Raw genomic sequence first — 19,334 nt, 5'->3', positions numbered from 1 at the left:
CTCTGCTAAAATCAAAAGCTTATCGAGTTATGAATCATTGAACTCTTGTAATTAAAGAACGCTTTGACATCACTTTCGATGATAATTTTTTTGTGGAACTTAGAACCTACTCATGTCACAACTCACATCCTGGAGTCTGACGCTCCATCGCCTGGGTCTCCAAATCCTTAAGTTATCTATGTAAGATTCATGATCATTGTAACAGCTCAAATTTTCAAATAAATTTTTCATTAAAAACAAAACATCATTATTCGACAAAAGGTTTATTCCAAGTTTATTTCAAAAATATAAATAATAAATCTCCAGGATCTTCAACAGTGGCAGTGTGTACGTGTCACGCCGGCGCCTTTCCACGGTCATCACTAGTACCTGAAAAACATAAACACAACTAGTAAGCATAAATGCTTAGTGAGTTCCCCAGTATACGACTTACCCACATACGCCTTCCGGCCCGGACCTTTCGGTCCACATAACATTGCCTTCCGGCCTGTAACATAATCGCCTTCCGGCCCATAACATATCGCCTTCCGGCCCGTATTAAATTGCCTTCCGGCCCATAGTATTTTGCCTTCTGGCCCATAATAGTATAAAACATAACAGATGTAACATAACACACATAACACATAAGTCACATATCATACCGTCCTTTCTATCACATAAAGTCTCGCCTTCCGGCCCGTATTAGCATACATCACATATAAGCATACATCACATATAAAACATCTACCTCTCTAGGCATAGCATGAATATAACACATACGACCTTCCGGTCTCACAGTCAAACCCTTCCGGGTGAAGTATAGTGAGAAGACTCACCTCGTAGTATGCAAGCTATACACTCTTCGAGCTACTCGCACTCGATCCGTTAATCCGCAGGTTCCCTATAATACCACATACCTTTGTTAATGATCTTATCAAACAAGACAACTGACCCTACTAAATTACATACAGGTCAACGGTCAATCTTGACCGGACTCGTCGAGTGCAAAGGGTAACTCGACGAGTATAGACACCCTGACTCCACTCGCCGAGTCTGAAGAACGACTCGACGAGTTCCAGTGAACCTTCAAGCTACTCGCCGAGTCTGAAGAACAACTCGGCGAGTTCTAGTGAATCTTCAAGCTACTCGCCGAGTCTGATCATTGGACTCGGCGAGTCCTCGCCATGCAGTCAATCCGCTGCCTCCTGTATTTCGCATGATTTCGAAGTATATAGATATGGGGCTCCCTGGACTTTCACATATACTATTACAGGGGTTTTTAAACACTTATAACAACACTATAATCTAACAATTCCCTAAATGGGTTTCCTAAACCCTAAATTCGCATACAACGTAAAAGCTACAATTTTGATCCGAAGATTACCTGGAAACGTGTTCCCTGTGTCCCCAAACCTCCAGTACTCGATTCCTTTGATCACCACCTTGCTCCTCCTTGTCTAACAATCTCTTCAAGCCTCCTCAAGTCCTCTCTCTTGCTTCAGATGCTCACACACTCCCAAGGTATCTTCAATCGGCCAAAAGACGCGACATGACGGCCATAAAATCGTTATATACGATTCAGAAATGAAACGGCTAGGGTTCAGCTGAATCAGCGTCGACTCGCCGAGTCCCTATTTGGACTCGTCGAGTCCAGTCGCGTATCTGCGACTGCGACCAAGACCATGGCCCTACTCGGCGAGTCATGCACCTACTCGCCGAGTCCCCTCTTAAATGTGCCCAAAAATAATTTAAAGAAATACCTGAAATTCCGGGCTGTTACAACTCTCCCCCACTAGAACTAGACTTCGCCCTCGAAGTCTCTCATTCTGCGAATAACTCCGGATGTTGCTCCCGCATTTCTCTTTCCGGCTCCCAAGTCATCTCCGATCCTTTCCGATGTTGCCACTGAACCAACACCAGAGGTATCTCCTTGTTCCGTAGAACCTTGATCTTCCGATCCCTGATAGCTACTGGTCTCTCAGCGTAATTCAGGCTCGCATCCACCTGAATATCTTCTAACGGAACCACTGCTGCCTCATCGGCTATACACTTCCTCAACTGCGACACGTGGAAGGTATTTTGAATCTGACTCAGCTCCACTGGCAACTCCAACCGATAAGCTACCCGACCTACCCTTGCAATTACCCGAAATGGACCTATGAACCGGGGCCCCAATTTGCCCCTCTTCCTGAACCGAATTACCCCTTTCCAAGGAGAAACCTTTAGGAGAATGAAGTCGCCGACCTGGAATTCGAGCTCGGATCGGCGTCTGTCCGCATAACTCTTCTGTCGGCTCTGGGCGGTCAATAACCTCTGCCTCACTCGCTGAATCTGCTCGGTCGTCTGAAGTACAATCTCTGTACTGCCCATCACTCTCTGTCCCACTTCTCCCCAGCAAATGGGAGTCCGACACCTCCTACCATACAACAACTCAAAAGGTGGCATACCAATGCTCGAATGATGGCTGTTGTTGTAGGAAAACTCAGCCAACGGCAGATGCGCATCCCAGCTACCCCCGAAGTCTAACACACACGCTCTAAGCATGTCTTCCAATGTCTAAATCGTCCGCTCGCTCTGACCGTCGGTCTGGGGATGGTATGCGATACTAAAATGCAGCTTAGTACCCAACTCCTCATGGAATTTCTTCCAGAACCTGGAAGTGAAACGTACATCGCGGTCTGAAACAATCGAGGTCGGCACTCCATGCCGAGATACTATCTCTCTCACGTATAACTCTGCCAACTTCTCTGCTGATGAACTTTCGCTAATGGCAAGGAAGTGTGCACTCTTTGTTAGCCTATCCACAATCACCCAAATCGCATCGACTCCCCTGGCAGTTTTCGGCAATTTGGTGATGAAATCCATCGTGATCTGATCCCACTTCCACTCAGGAATCTCCAAGGGTTGTAACTTACCGTGCGGTCTCTGGTGCTCAGCCTTAACTTTACGGCAGGTCAAACACCTCTCAACGAACCAGGCAACGTCTCTCTTCATGCAAGGCCACCAGTACTCCTTTTTCAAATCCAGATACATTTTCGTAGCACCGGGATGGATCGAGAATTTCGATCTGTATGCCTCCTCCATCAAAGTAACACGCGTACCGCCCACGAATGGCACCCAGATCCGACCCTGAAATGTCAGAAGTCCCCGCCCATCCGTAACGAACTCTGAAATCAACCCGACGACCCGCTCCTGTTTCTGCATCCCAGACTTCACAACCTCGGCCTGTGCCCCCGAATAGCATCTAATACCGGAGTCATCACCGTCAATCTCAAACATACGTCCCGCAATGGAGTACTCTCCGCCCTACGACTCAATGCATCAGCTACCACATTAGCCTTGCCTGGGTGGTATAGGATCTCACAGTCATAATCCTTAACCACGTCTAACCATCTCCTCTGACGCATGTTTAGGTTGGGTTGATCCATCAAATACTTCAAACTCTTATGGTCCGTGTATATGGTACAACGAACCCCGTACAGGTAGTGACGCCAAATTTTGAGGGCGAACACTACTGCCCCCAACTCTAAGTCATGTGTGGGATATCTCGCTTCATGAGGCTTCAACTGCCTCGATGCATAGGCTATCACATGGCCCCTCTGCATCAACACTGCACCCAGTCCTGAAATCGATGCGTCGCAATATACGACAAAGTCCTCCATCCCTTCCGGAAGAGATAGTACTGGTGCTTCGCACAGTCTCTGACGAAGTGTCTCGAAGGAAGTCTGCTGCTCGGGTCCCCATGAGAATGTGACACCCTTTCGGGTCAATTTGGTAAGTGGCACCGCGATCTTGGAGAAGTCCCTAATGAACCTTCGATAGTACCCCGCCAACCCAAGGAAACTCCTGATCTCCGAAGGTGACTTCGGTGCCTACCAACTCATCACCGCTTCCACTTTGGCCGGATCGACCAATATCCCTGCCTGATTTACAACGTGCCCCAGAAATTGAGCTTCCCGTAACCAGAAGTCACATTTGGAGAATTTTGCATATAGCTTCTCCGACCTCAGTACCTCAAGGACCTCCCTCAAATGTCCCTCATGCTGCTCCCTAGACCGCGAATACACCAGAATGTCGTCAATGAACACAATCACAGACCGATCCAGCATCGGCCTGCATACCCTGTTCATGAGATCCATGAACACTGCTGGGGCATTGGTGAGCCCAAAAGGCATCACCACGAACTTGTAATGCCCATACCGCGTCCTAAAGGCTGTCTTCTGGACGTCCTCATCCCGCACTCTTACCTGATGGTACCCTGATCTCAAATCAATCTTGGAAAACCAAGATGCCCCTTGCAACTGATCGAATAGATCATCGATCCTTGGTAACGGATAGCGGTTCTTAACTGTCACCTTGTTCAGTTCCCGGTAATCGATACACATCCGGTGTGAACCATCCTTCTTCTTGACGAACAGAATCGGTGCTCCCCACGGTGAGCTACTCGGCCGAATGAATCCCTTCCCCAACAACTCTTGAAGTTGCGAGGACAATTCTTGCATCTCTGGAGGTGCAAGACGATAAGGCACCTTCGCAATAGGCGCAGCCCCTGGAACTAGATCGATACCAAACTCCACTTGCCTCGTGGGAGGTATTCCTGGCAAATCCTCGGGAAAAACATCTGGGAACTCGCGCACCACTGGAACCTCCTTCAATGTCTTCGGTCTCTCGGAACTCTCCCGCGTATCCATCACATACGCCACAAAACCGTTACATCCCCGCTGTAGGCATTGCCTTGCCCTAGCGGCCGAACAAAAAGCTGATCCCGAACGGGTACCCTCGCCGTATACCGTAAGAACTCCCCCACTAGGGTCTCGTATAATCACCAGCTGATGCTCGCAGTCGATGACAGCGCTGAATCGGCTCAACCAGTCCATGCCTACGATGACACAGACATCACCCATCGCAATAGGAATTAAGTCAATCGGAAATGCGACCCCGAAGATCTCTAGCACACATCCCCTAAGAACCTCCGTAGCACAAATCACCCTCTCAGCCGCAATAGAAACGCTCAAGGGCCGACTTAACGGCTCACGACTAATGCCGATGTGCTGACTAAAAGCTAACGATACAAACGATCTACTCGCACCCGAATCAAATAATACTAGAGCAGGCATAGAGTTCACAAGGAAAGTACCTACACATACATTAACATAAGCATAACATTTCGACCTTTAATTAAATACGTGAATGATAACATACCTGCCACAACATCGGGCGCAGCGCGGACCTCCTCCGCAGTCAGCTGAAAGGCTCTCTCGCGAGCCCTCGGGGCCTCAACCTTCGTCGGTCGGGTCTCAGTAGTCCGGGTAGTAGGTGTAGCTCCCTGACGAAGTTGCGGGCACTCGGCCTTCCGATGGCCTGTCTGGTTGCAGTGAAAGCAAACCAAAAACCCCTTAGGGCAATATGTCCCTCCTTGCCACACTTGTAGCAACCACCAGCTCGACACGCCCCCTCGTGACTCTTGCCGCACTTCGCGCAAGTGCGACCCTTCGAACCACCCATCCTCGAATCAGCGAACTTAGTCCGCTTGGCTGCCGGCTGAGACTGGGCCGGCCGTCGATCCACCTGCCGAGACTCAGCCTCCTCCCTCGCTTGAGTCTCCAACTCAATCTCGCGCTTCCTGGCGTTCGCCTGAAGCTCAGTGAAAGTACGATAGGTGGAGTTTGACACAAACTCCCGGATCTCCCTCTTCAAAACACCCAAATAGCGGCTCATCCGCGACTGCTCCGTAGATACCAGCTCGGGGCAGAACATTGCCCTCTCATGAAACTTCCGTGTGATCACTGCCACGGAATCAGTACCCTGCTTAAGGGTCAAGAACTCCTGAATCAATCGCTCCCTCTCTACCGGGGGAACGTACTCGTCCCTGAACATCTCCGTAAACCTCTCCCATGTCACCACCGAAATCTCTGCCTGAGTGAAGTTCGCCGTCACGAACTTCCACCAATCCTTCGCTCCCAGACGGAGCTGGTTCAAGGCGAACCGTACCCTCAAGTGCTCCGGGCATGAGCAAGTATAGAAGCACCCCTCGATGTCGGCGATCCACCTCATAGCTGCAATCGGATCCTGCGTCCCATCAAATTCAGGGGGTTTCGTGTTGCTGAATTCCCTGAATAGTAATGACTCACCCCCTTGCGGCCTGGCAGCAGCCACCGCTGCGGTAGCGGCAGCAACTGCAGCTTCAGTAAGTGTGGCGTACCGCTCCTCAAACTCCTCCATCAACGTGGTCTTAATAGACCCAAACATCTCCGGGATCTCAGCCCGGACCGCCGCAGCTACCTCTTCCTGAATAATCTGACGAATCTCCTCGTCACTCGCACCGCTCGAACTCGCCCCATTGCCTGTGATAACCATGATGTCTCTGAAATACAACATAAAATCATCAGAGACTCCACCAAGTACAATTGTACTCGATACGCGCCCTACCCAGTCTCCGATTTCCAGGGATTCTTATTTGAGTCTTCCACTGATCCGGTGCCTTCGATAGTACGGGCCCAATACTACCGACCACACCGTACCAGTATTCGTCCCAAATCTTCCTCCCCAAATCCCGAATAATGAGTACTCTACCTCTAGTATGCACTATCTACTTGCACGCTACCAAATATCTCATATAAGCAATCTCCCTAGACTAAGGCATCACAAAACAGGCAATTCTAGTCCTATCATGTATACCTAGTCTTCTAGCATGCATAACAATTCATAATTCAGTGCATAACATAACATCGTAAGGTATTCTGGGGATCTTTACCGTTCGGACGCTGGCTGCTCGTACACACTGTTCCACACTTGTTTTTACCGCCTTACCATCTATAAAATGTTATGTCCTTATTATTTAAAAAGGTTTTTCCTCAAATCCCCGGTCTGAGTTCAGTTGCACCCAAAAGTACACCCGAATCCCTCAAACCAAGGCTCTGATACCAATTGTAACAGCTCAAATTTTCAAATAAATTTTTCATTAAAAACAAAACATCATTATTCGACAAAAGGTTTATTCCAAGTTTATTTCAAAAATATAAATAATAAATCTCCAGGATCTTCAACAGTGGCAGTGTGTACGTGTCACGCCGGCGCCTTTCCACGGTCATCACTAGTACCTGAAAAACATAAACACAACTAGTAAGCATAAATGCTTAGTGAGTTCCCCAGTATACGACTTACCCACATACGCCTTCCGGCCCGGACCTTTCGGTCCACATAACATTGCCTTCCGGCCTGTAACATAATCGCCTTCCGGCCCATAACATATCGCCTTCCGGCCCGTATTAAATTGCCTTCCGGCCCATAGTATTTTGCCTTCCGGCCCATAATAGTATAAAACATAACAGATGTAACATAACACACATAACACATAAGTCACATATCATTCCGTCCTTTCTATCACATAAAGTCTCGCCTTCCGGCCCGTATTAGCATACATCACATATAAGCATACATCACATATAAAACATCTACCTCTCTAGGCATAGCATGAATATAACACATACGACCTTCCGGTCTCACAGTCAAACCCTTCCGGGTGAAGTATAGTGAGAAGACTCACCTCGTAGTATGCAAGCTATACACTCTTCGAGCTACTCGCACTCGATCCGTTAATCCGCAGGTTCCCTATAATACCACATACCTTTGTTAATGATCTTATCAAACAAGACAACTGACCCTACTAAATTACATACAGGTCAACGGTCAATCTTGACCGGACTCGTCGAGTGCAAAGGGTAACTCGACGAGTATAGACACCCTGACTCCACTCGCCGAGTCTGAAGAACGACTCGACGAGTTCCAGTGAACCTTCAAGCTACTCGCCGAGTCTGAAGAACAACTCGGCGAGTTCTAGTGAATCTTCAAGCTACTCGCCGAGTCTGATCATTGGACTCGGCGAGTCCTCGCCATGCAGTCAATCCGCTGCCTCCTGTATTTCGCATGATTTCGAAGTATATAGATATGGGGCTTCCTGGACTTTCACATATACTATTACAGGGGTTTTTAAACACTTATAACAACACTATAATCTAACAATTCCCTAAATGGGTTTCCTAAACCCTAAATTCGCATACAACGTAAAAGCTACAATTTTGATCCGAAGATTACCTGGAAACGTGTTCCCTGTGTCCCCAAACCTCCAGTACTCGATTCCTTTGATCACCACCTTGCTCCTCCTTGTCTAACAATCTCTTCAAGCCTCCTCAAGTCCTCTCTCTTGCTTCAGATGCTCACACACTCCCAAGGTATCTTCAATCGGCCAAAAGACGCGACATGACGGCCATAAAATCGTTATATACGATTCAGAAATGAAACGGCTAGGGTTCAGCTGAATCAGCGTCGACTCGCCGAGTCCCTATTTGGACTCGTCGAGTCCAGTCGCGTATCTGCGACTGCGACCAAGACCATGGCCCTACTCGGCGAGTCATGCACCTACTCGCCGAGTCCCCTCTTATATGTGCCCAAAAATAATTTAAAGAAATACCTGAAATTCCGGGCTGTTACAATCAAGATACTTTATAATTTTGACCCTTGTTGCAAAATTGGTCCCTTGGTTGAATTATGAGGAACACACCTTTTCTATAATATGTTGTGCGTACTCCTTGTACGTTGGATGTATGTGGCTAAAGACCAAACCCTAATTTTTATGGTTTAGGCCCTATTTAAGCATCATTATCTCCCAATACCTCTTCCCTTCATCAACCTCCATTGCCCACTATGTCCCTTTCAAACCCTAATTGCCATTGGTGGTGTTTTGAGCTCATTTTTGGTGTTTTTGTCCACTCTTGAAGGAAGGAAACCATTGGAAAGCAAAGAAGGAACTAAAAGCTTGGTAGATCTGAGTTCTTTTGTAACACCTCATTTATTAAATAAATAAATAGAAAAATTAATGAATGAATAGTAGCCCTAAAATCAATAATAAGTTAGCAAGGTGTTGGTTTCAAGGAGTTAACTGTCATAATTTTAGAAGTTGGGGGTTAAAAGTGTAAGTTCCGGATTGGTTTTGTAAATATTTATGAAGGCAGGGACTGCTTGGTAAATTATTAGGACTTAATATGAAGAGATTTTGGAGGCTAAAGGGATGAATGGTAATATATGGACTTTAGTTGAAAGTAATTTTTAGAGGAGGGGTTGTTTGGTAACTGTTGTACTTATTATGAAAGGAATTATAGAAGCAGGGGTATAATGGGTAAGTATCGGAGCTAATTCAAAAATATTCCAGAAGGGAGGGACCAATGTTGTCAACATGGGATGATGTTTCAAATGGTGTCGGGTATATAATTTGTCCCATAACCCTAACCCTAAGGGACTCGTCAGCCACCACTTGTAACTTAGCTACCACCATGTTCATTCTTCTGATCATACAAGGTTGTCGCTTGCTGCCTCACCGATGAGCGTCATCGCAACGCGGTTGCCGGAGATGTAAGCGAAACCGGAAGAGCCACTAAGACCAGTCGAATGTGCTCCTAATTGGGTCTTGTCATTGCTACCACCACCATTCGACTGTTTCACCGTTAGTTGATGCTGCCATCCTTCTTTTGTTCGGCATCACTTTGTCGGCGCTGCATCTCAGCTCAGTTGGTGCCGCCGCTGCCTGTTTCCATTGAAGACAAAGTTATCGTCATTCCTGTTGTGGCTGAGGACGAAGACCAACGGTGGGACATCGGGAGAGAAGAAAGGAAAGTCATTGCTACCGTAAGCGCCACTGTTGTTTCCATATCAGGCCACTGTCGTCGCCATACCCCACCAGGTGGGTGGTTGGGTCCATTTTGCAATCAGAAACCATGTGTGTGTGGTCGTTTGTGTTCCGGATTTCACGAGTAAATCCAACACCACCACCGTGAGGTGGTGGCTGCCACCTTGTACCACCACCGACCACCACAAGGGTGGATGTGTGTGTGTGTGTGTTTATTTTGGGATATTGGGTTGTATAATTGTAATTGGTGACTAGAATAATAAAGGAAATTCATAACCACCACCCTACGGTGGTGGCTACCGCCACCAGTCACCGTGTTGGGTGGCGGTGTGCTTTGATTGTGTTTAGATTGCTTTTAGGATGCTTGGACAAGCACCATAACCACCACCATGAGGTGGTGGCTACCGTTGGGTGCCGTCGTCGACCACCACCGCCCGAGGTGGCAGTGGGTGGTGCTCGACCTAATGAAACCCTAATTGACCAAAGGAAATCCTAGTTGACCTAATGAAACATTAATTAACCTAAAAATCCAACCATTGGACTAATTGGGTTGTGATTGGGTTGGGAATCCTAATTAGGGTTTAGAAAACCCTAATTATGGATTGTTGGTTTGGAATTATCAGGACCCATGTTTTGGGCGATTGGAATTGAATTATGAATTACACCCGATCACATCGTATGATTTATCTAGTAGAGTGATAGTCTTAATGGATTAAGTCCTTAATGGGTTAAGTAAGAACACTTAACCCAAATCGTCATTTTATGTGAGAAGCCCTAATTATGTTTGGGCTTCAAGATGGGCCTTCTGTTGGGCTTTGGTGATTGGGATATTAATGGGCCATCTAAGAAGAAGTATATGGAGTAGAAGATTTTGATTGGGCTTTAGGATAAGGCCCATTGGAAAGGCTTGGTCCTAATTTGAAAAATTAGTCCATAGATGGGCCATAATTGGGCGTTGATGATCATGAGATATTGGGCCATCGGAATGCCAAATAGGCCATCCAAGAAGAAGTATATGGACTAGAATATTTTGTTTCGGCTTTAGGATACGGCCCTTTGGAAAGGCTTGGTCCCAATTTGAAAAATTAGTCCATAGATGGGCCATAATTAGGCGTTGATGATCATGAGATATTGGGCCATCGGAATGCCAAGTGTTTGGACTAGAACAAATGGTTGGGCCATAAGGTAAGACTATGTAGAAGTTTGGGCCCAATTTGGAAAATTGGGCCATATGTTGGGCCTTAATTGATTATTTGGCTCCTAGGTTTTCAGAATGTAAAATTGGGCTTTGGTCTTGAACTAAGCTAGGATCGGAGTAAAATGGTCCTCTTACCCTAAGTATGGATTTATGGATATGCATTGAAACCCAAATGGTTAATTGGGTTTTGTTTTGATGTTGACAGTTCGGGGATCTATCAGCTAGCAGCCAGAGATTTATTCACATGACTTCAGCAGTACGAGGTGAGTTTTCTCCTGTAGAAATGGGTCTACTCTGATACTTTTACATGTGGTTTTGGATACTTTGATTGATGTTATGATATTTTTGAGAAACAAAACTTATGATTTTATATGATGAATGATATTTATGGTTTTTATTAATGATTTAAAACGAAATTTTTGGACTCTATTTTTTGGATGTTTCAAGTTGGTATCAGAGCCTTGATTTGAGGGATTCGGACACACTCTCGGGTGTGTATGAACTCAAACTGAGGACTTGCTATAAAAATTTTAAAAGAAAAACCATTTTTATAAAAGGATTTTGAAAAGAGAAAATGGTGTGGTGCATGCAATCAGCCGAGTTCAAGTAAGTATCCCAAATTACCTATACAAGTTGTTATGACATGATATGCTTATGTGAACTGCATGCTAGATTAGGGATAAGGATCTAGGAAGGATGCCTTGTATGTCTGCTTTATGTGTATGAGAACTGCATGCTAGATTAGGGTTGGGGATCTAGGAAGGATGTCGTGTATGCCAGTTGTATATGCTTGTTGAGCTGTATGCTAGTATTGATTAGTCAGTAATATGATGGTATGATTAAGTTATGCTTGGTTATGGTTACTCAATGCTCGAATGCTGCTTGCTTTGTGCTTATAGGAATCCTAGTTATCTTTAATTAACTAGTAAATGAATAAATTAAGTTACATATTATGAGTACTAAATAATTTAAGAAGGCTAGGTTTTAATGCTATTGTGAAGCTCTTGTTTGAGTCCTAACTGTTGTAGTATGATTCCTCTCATTCGAAGAATTATCTAGTATGAGTAATATGTAATTGTATTCGCGAGCTAGTTAGGGAAGGGTAGCAGGGACTTCTTATGCAACTGATGGCAGAGAGTAGGTTGGAGATTACCCTAGGGCAAGCATAGGATGAGATTAGCGTGTGAAGTAGTAGTAATAGAAAGGACATGGTTTAGTCGAGGCAATTCTTGAGGAAAGTATGGATAGATGTGGAAGGTAGTATGGGCTCGTACTACTAAAAGCAGAGGATTCATACTCGAATCAAGGAGGGTAATATGAATCCAAAGAACCTGTAGTGTGTGAGATCCCCTGAGTATGATGAGTATTATGATGATTGTGGTGGTATATTTTCGAGTATGGTGACGTTACGTGGTAGACCAGATGTCAGATCTGGTGCTAGTGAGGGATCAGGCTCGGACTCTGGAGTCGGGTAGCTTGATGGTCAAATGAGGGAGTTCATTTTATCTGAGAGTACACACAGTATCACTTAACATACTCCTGTGATCTTCGATACGATCAAGGAAGGCATTTGGAGATTCTTGATGAGAGGTTGAGTGCATTCTGCACTGAGATAACGGCCATGATAGGGACACGTACGTTGATGTTTCGGGAGTTTAGAGCTTGTGAAGTTCCAGATTATCATGGGGCTAGGGACCCCATTGCTAGCAACAGATGATTGACAGATGTTGCCAATGTTTTTCTTGTACCTGCCGTAGTCCCGAAGGGGACACAGTCTGACTTGCTTCCTGCCTCCGAAAATACATGGCACATGATTGATGGGAAGAAGCTGGTAGTGACTTGAGTGATGAAGCGGTTGATGTTATGTCATGGGATGACTTTTCGGCCAGATTCCGGGCAGAGTTTTCTCAAGCAATTGAGGCTTAGCAGTTGGTGCGAGAGTTTCTGGATCTCCTCCAAGCCTTGCGAGAGAGCTTATTAGGTACCTTAGTATGCATCGGATGAGGAAATGAAGAAGGTAAGGTATCATGCTACACTGCAGAATGATATCAGCGAGATCGTAGGTATCTCGGGGTGCGAGACCCGAAATGATATGATTTCTAGAGCCCGAGAACATGATACTAACTTAGAGCACATTATGAAGAGGGAACTAGATCAGTTTCATAATCTGGAGGGTCTCAGAAAGGGACCCAAGATTTCGAATCAGTTTGTGAGAGGCCAGCAGGGCCAGATTCAATGTAGCACATGCGGTAAACTGCATAATGGAGTCTTTCATTCCACGGGTTTGAATTAGTGTATCTATGGGTTATTCTATGTCTGTGTTTGAATTATATTTTCAAGAGATGCACATGCTAATTGCATACCAAAAATTATTAGTGGGTAGCGAAAGGTCATTTCCTAAATTATGGGTGGGGAGTGTACAGTGTCGTCTTGGTTTTTGGTAGAGATCGGATCAGGGGTGTTATATGGAAAATCTACAGTCAGGGTTTCGTAGGATGGTTATCCAGCATCATCAGGATTCGGTGGTCTTAGTAGCTTTTATTTATTCGCTGAATGGAGCACCAAGGGAAGTGGCTCGATGATGAGGTATTAGTAGGAGCATCTGTCTTATAGTCATCAAGAGTCGAGTGTGGGATCATTTCAAGCATCAGGGGCTATCGGTTTCGTTGGGATTCAGGAAGTGTTCATATGGTCCTTAGAAGTTGTGTGATCTTTTGGGAACGGCTAGTAATGGGGCACTAGTTGGTAAGAGATGGCAGACATCGGATCGATCGTTGGAAAGTGAGAAGGATTGGGAATTCTTCAATTTTCCTATATTGTGAAGACTTAGTCGAATATAAGTGGGGGAGAATTGTCCAGGGATTCAAAAGCAGGAGCAGTTTTGAAACAGGGATAAGTTTTACATCCTTGTCAGGAAGGAAGACAGCCCAAGCAGCTATATGGAATGAGGATAGTGTGAGTTGGAAGTTCGGAAAACTAGCCAATGATGAGATCGCATTCTCGGAATGTTTGATAACAGGACTTAGGGAACTAGGTTGGCGATTTCAGTCAGGACATGAGTTCAGTTGGGATGTTAGATCGCATGTGTGCTCAACATCAGATGTGTTTGGATTGGTAATCAGCGGACAGATAGTGTGAGAAAGTGTTGTAAGTCTGCGGGTGTAGCCGTAGCATTCACAAGGTTGAAAGATAGTGTGAGAAAGTATTGTAAGTCTACGGGTGTAGCCGTAGCATTCACAAGGTTGACAGATAGTGCTAGAGTGTTGTAAGTGTGCTGGTATAGCCGTAGCATTCACAAGGTTGGCAGATAGTGTTAGAGTGTTGTAAGGCTACGGGTGTAGCCGTAGCATTCACTAGGATGGTAGATAGCATGAGAGTGTTATTAGAACGCGAAAGGAACAGTAGTACCCACCAGTTCGGGTGCAATAGGGAGGGCGTGGCAAATCCACGGATTGGCCTATGGATTTACCCAGATTAATTAGACTTGGTTGAGCCAGTGATAAGACCGTAGGAACGCCATTACAGTTATGAGATCAAGGAAGCAATGGAATGCTTAAGGTTGTTTATGATATATTGCCACCTTTTAGTCATATGGCAATCACTTTTAGCCTTGGAATTTGTGACATCATGACTTGACGTATGGACTCGATTAGTTAGATCAAAAGGTCGTTTGACCCATAGTGGCAAGATAACTAGTGGCAACTATTGACAGATAAGGGTTTCATTTGAAAGTCATGTGGAGCGAATACGTGTAAAGGCTAGGTTATGCTCGGGTTTGTGGCCATGTCGTTTAAGTTGTTTGGCGTATAAGGAATGGTAAGGAACGATTTCGAGGACGAAATCCAATTGAAGTGGGGGAGAGTTGTAAAACCCCATTTATTAAATAAATAAACAGACAAATTAATGAATGAATAGTAGTCCTAAAATCAATAATAATTTAGCAAGGTGTTGGTTTCCAGGAGTTAACTATCATAATTTTAGAATTTGGGGGTTAAAAGTGTAAGTTCCGGATTGGTTTTGTAAATATTTATGAAGACAGGGACTGCTTGGTAAATTGTTGGGACTTAATTTGAAGAGATTTTGGAGGCTAAGGGGTAATATATGGACTTCAATTGAAAATAATTTGTAGAGGAGGGGCTGTTTGGTAACTGTTGTACTTATTATGAAAGGAATTATGGAAGAAGGAGTATAATGGGTAAGTATCGGAGCTAATTCGAAAATATTTCAGAAGGGAGGGACCAGTTTTGTCAACATGGGATGAAGTTTCAAATGGTGTCGGGTATATAATATGTCCCATAACCCTAACCCTAAGGGACTCGTCAGCCGCCCCTTGTAAGTTTATCTTTCATCCTTTACATATTTTCTATTATATTTCTATAAATTATTTTACATTGTTTTCAATTGTTAGAAGTGGAAATAATATACTAACAAAGGTTTTTAAAATGATATTATTACGAACTTTATTTTGTATGAGATGAAGCTTTCCACAGGTGTCGTCTGCAGTAACAACAGTAACACATGTAAAACAATATACAAAGGTCACATGGCTTCAACCCAACTATCCAGGGTTTGTTCGTTTACATCACAGAGAAATAACACCTCAACCTAACCATCCAGGGTTTGTTGGTACGTGGCCTCAACCCAACTATCTAGGTTTGTTGGCTTGTGGCCTGAACCTCACTATACCGGGTATGTTGACTTCCAGTCCCAACCCAACCATACTAGGTTTGTTAGCGTGCGGTCTCAACCCAACCACCTATATGTTGACATATACACAACAAATCACATATATAACTAACGTAGCAATCCTACATCCTAGGATACTTAAACACAATAAATGGGTCTCCCTTTGTGCCTTAGACCCATTGGCATAGTGAGAGAACTCACCTCAAACTGTCAAAAATCAGATAAATGCTCGGAGTGCTCATGTCGTGAGTACCATCTAGCAAAAACAGATTTATGGATTAACCTGTGCTCACGTTGTGAGCCTCTAAGTTCACATCATGAGATCCAATTTTTCAGAAAAAAAATTCGATTTTGTTAAGGTTCAAGCAATGTACATTCAATTGTTAGACAACCTACTGCAACGTCCCAAATTTCGAGTTCAAAATTTTTATTTTTAATCAATTGATTTATAAAACATTTACTGAAAATCTTGTTAATATCACAACGAACCATAAATCATTCAAAACATGTTCCAAATCAAAACACCAATAGTAGTAAAATCAGAGTACAATCCCAAAAATCGATAATGCGGAAATTTGATGTGCGAGTGATGTGCAGCTACCGCGCCGGCTCCTTCCCCTTCGCTGAAGAGGTACCTGAAACAAAACTGAAAACTGTAAGCACGAAGCTTAGTGAGTTCCCCCATCATACCACATACCATACAACATAAGTCATAAATACTGCCAGGCATATTTGGGTGCCCGACCTACCCCTTCGGTCCTTTCGATCGGACATTGCCCAGCATATCTGGGTGCTGGCCTCCCCTTCGGTCCTTTCGACCGAACATTGCCTAGCATATCTGGGTGTTGGCCTCCTCTTCAGTCCTTTCGACCGGACATCGGGGACTATTTCACCCCTCTACTACTACCACATAACATACATCACATAATCATAATATCATTTTTAAGATGATTTAAAAGAATGAAAATCATTAAAAAAAAAAAAAAAAAAAAAAAAAAAAAAAAAAAAAGTCTAATATCATGTTAGATGATTTAATTAGCGAGATGTGATAATGACAACAGTTATGTGAAGTCGTACATATTCACATTATCAAATAACCTATTCTCTTAGCTATTCTCATAGAATAACATTGTCCACACGTACACAATAGATGTCAATCCACATTTGAACCTGGTCTATATATATATATATATATATATATATATATATATATATATATATATATATATATATATATATATATATATATATATATATACATACACACACACAAATACACACACTACTATTTAACAATACCCCAATGCTTCAGGTCCCTTTGTGCTTCTTCTAGTAACAATTATACCCATCGTATGGGAGTATGGGTAGTTGTCCGTAGAGATCACGCGAAGTTTCCTTACTTAACTAAGTGTTTGGTATTTACTACTATCATTCCAGCAAACAAAACAAACTACTGATTCTATTATTCATCGCAATCTATAACCCCGCCCAAACCGTGAAACCAAACCAGAACCAAACCGTTAGTAATGGTTCGACTCGGTTCGGTTTTAATTTTCAATGGTTCGACTTCGGTTTTCGATTAACAAAAATTGTTGGCTTCGGTTTGACCTAAAAACGGAAAAAACCAGACCCTGAACACCCATATCTATAGCTATAATAAAAGGATAAGATTGTTTGAGTTTCAGATAAGCAACCTCATTTCATAGCTTGAGTACGTATCTTAATATCAGCCAATCTTTCATAAAGACCTGTAGACATGTGGCAAAGCTATAGCATGATTTTTTGTAAATATTTGCAAATAATTGTTTACAGACATGATCTTTTTACCTCCTATGCAAAGTACAACACACTTTTTTGAGAACTTTGATATGGTAGAAGCTATATGGTTTTCCAATCCAAAACAACATACCATAAACTCCATAATAAATTATAAACAGCAAGATTAATCATGTTTTTTTATCACTCCAACCAGGAACAACACAGATTAAAATCTCAATTGATAGTTTGTAACTCACCTCAACATCTTCTGGCTGATCAGATGTCGACCAGATGAGCAAGATAATGTTTCTAAAAAGGATAATAACAAGAAGAGGGAGAGGTTACATACTACAGAAGCCTGTTGGAATCATTATCTTTGCTGCAATAATCTGTTATTTGTTTGTTTTAAGTAAAAAGATTGTGTTTTTTGTGGATCGTGTACAAAATGGAATATGTGTTTATGATGAAGACAGTTCACTTAATCATTTTTTTATGTTTTTAGGGTTTCAGGTACTGATTCAAGCTGTAGAACAATTGATTGAAAACCAACCTCCTGAACAGAGGACATCTCTTCGGTTGTTATGGCTATATGTCATCATGTTGACTGCAAGAATAGTCAAACTTGCCTTATGGTTGTACAGCAGAAGTTCTAGAAATGAAATCGTTAGTGCATATGCAAAGGTTCTTATTTTAATGAACTTTTATTATTTTAGTTTTGCAAATAATAATTTTTTTTTTTAATTCTAACTAAAAAAATTCTTTCCTATTACAGGATCATTACTTTGATGTGGTTAAGACTTGGATTTTCTTTATTTCATTTTTACTATATTCATTTTGGCTTTGTATAGTAGTGAAGTTTATGTAGAAAAAGTGTCATAATAGCTACACTTTTATTAAATATATTTACAAATCTTCAGGAGATATAGCATTTGGAGAGATCCCACGTTTGTGAAAGTATATTCTTTTGTCAATAAATTACAGAAATATACAAGAAACTAACTCATTTGACTTTGAGTTGCTGCAGGTTTGGTCTAACCAAACCCAAATGAACTTCTAAAATTATCAAATGCAAGTCATGGTTGCTGCTTCTTGTGGGCAGTTTAGTCATTTCAATTAGAAATGTTATTCGGGCCAGAACCGAACCGAACCCGAATAACCCAAGAACCGAATAATGGTATTTGCATGAACCGAAAACCGAACCAAATAAGCAATACGGGTTCGATTCGGTTCGGGTTTTATTCGGTTCGGTTCGTGCCCGAATAACCCAAATAACATGTACAATGACCTATTATTATTGTATAACTTGAATAACCCAAATAACCCAAATAACATTTTTCAATGTGATTATAATTATTGTATTTTGTATGACTTTTCTATTTTATGATTTCATAACAAATCTTTTAAAGAAACAAATTTGTTAATTAAAAATAATACAAAGTATATATAATTGTTCCAAAGGTGCAAAAAGAGTTAAAATTTGTGAACTAAGAATATAAACACAGATAACATGGATTAACTATTCTTGATTAAAATGTAAAATTCAAACACCAAAATCTTAAGATATAGTTATGAACCAACATATTAAACACTAAACATTAAACACCCAAAACATCCAAAAATTTATATATAAGTATATAAGTTAAACATTAAACATTCCACACCCAAATTAAAATATGAATCTTAAGTTTTTAATCTTATCCAAAATAACATTTTTCAAATACGAATTAACTATTCGGGAATATTAATTGGTTGTACAAGAACGAATAAGCTATCAATCAAGGGAAAAAATGTAACTTTTCAAATTCGGTTCGGTCTATTTGGCCCGAATAAGCCCTTATTCGGGTAACCCGAAACCGGAATAACCCTAATATAGATACCGAAAAACCGAATCGAATTGCTCATTCGTGCCTAATTCGGTTCGGTTCGGGGTTTCGGGCTAAATTCTCATCCCTAATTTCAATGGTATGATGTTGCAGCAAATTCAGGAAATATAGGTTGAAGATTTTTTCTCAAAGCATACTCAAAGAAAAG

At 42.7% G+C, this 19,334-nt stretch overlaps 1 long non-coding RNA gene across 3 annotated transcripts in view; it reads left to right on the top strand.

Moving 5' to 3' along the window:
• Nucleotides 1-18,218, top strand: part of LOC145046734 (uncharacterized) — a 59,150-nt gene extending 40,932 nt beyond the window's left edge. Inside the window, exons 1-3 of one of the 3 annotated variants that reach the window (XR_013682048.1) lie at nt 11,903-15,191; nt 17,806-17,984; nt 18,076-18,218. This is a non-coding gene — a long non-coding RNA (uncharacterized LOC145046734). Of the gene's footprint in view, nt 1-11,902; nt 15,192-15,224; nt 15,549-17,805; nt 17,985-18,075 lie in introns of those variants that run through there. The other 2 variants (XR_013682047.1, XR_013682046.1) reach the window with 2 other exon arrangements.
• Nucleotides 18,219-19,334: the final 1,116 nt, after the last annotated feature.

Source organism: Lactuca saligna, chromosome 5, assembly GCF_052625555.1.
Source record: "Lactuca saligna cultivar CGN05327 chromosome 5, ASM5262555v1, whole genome shotgun sequence".
NCBI lineage: Eukaryota > Viridiplantae > Streptophyta > Magnoliopsida > Asterales > Asteraceae > Lactuca > Lactuca saligna.
The sequence above is the reverse complement of the archived record's forward strand: the minus strand, read 5'-3'. Positions and strand labels throughout refer to the sequence as shown.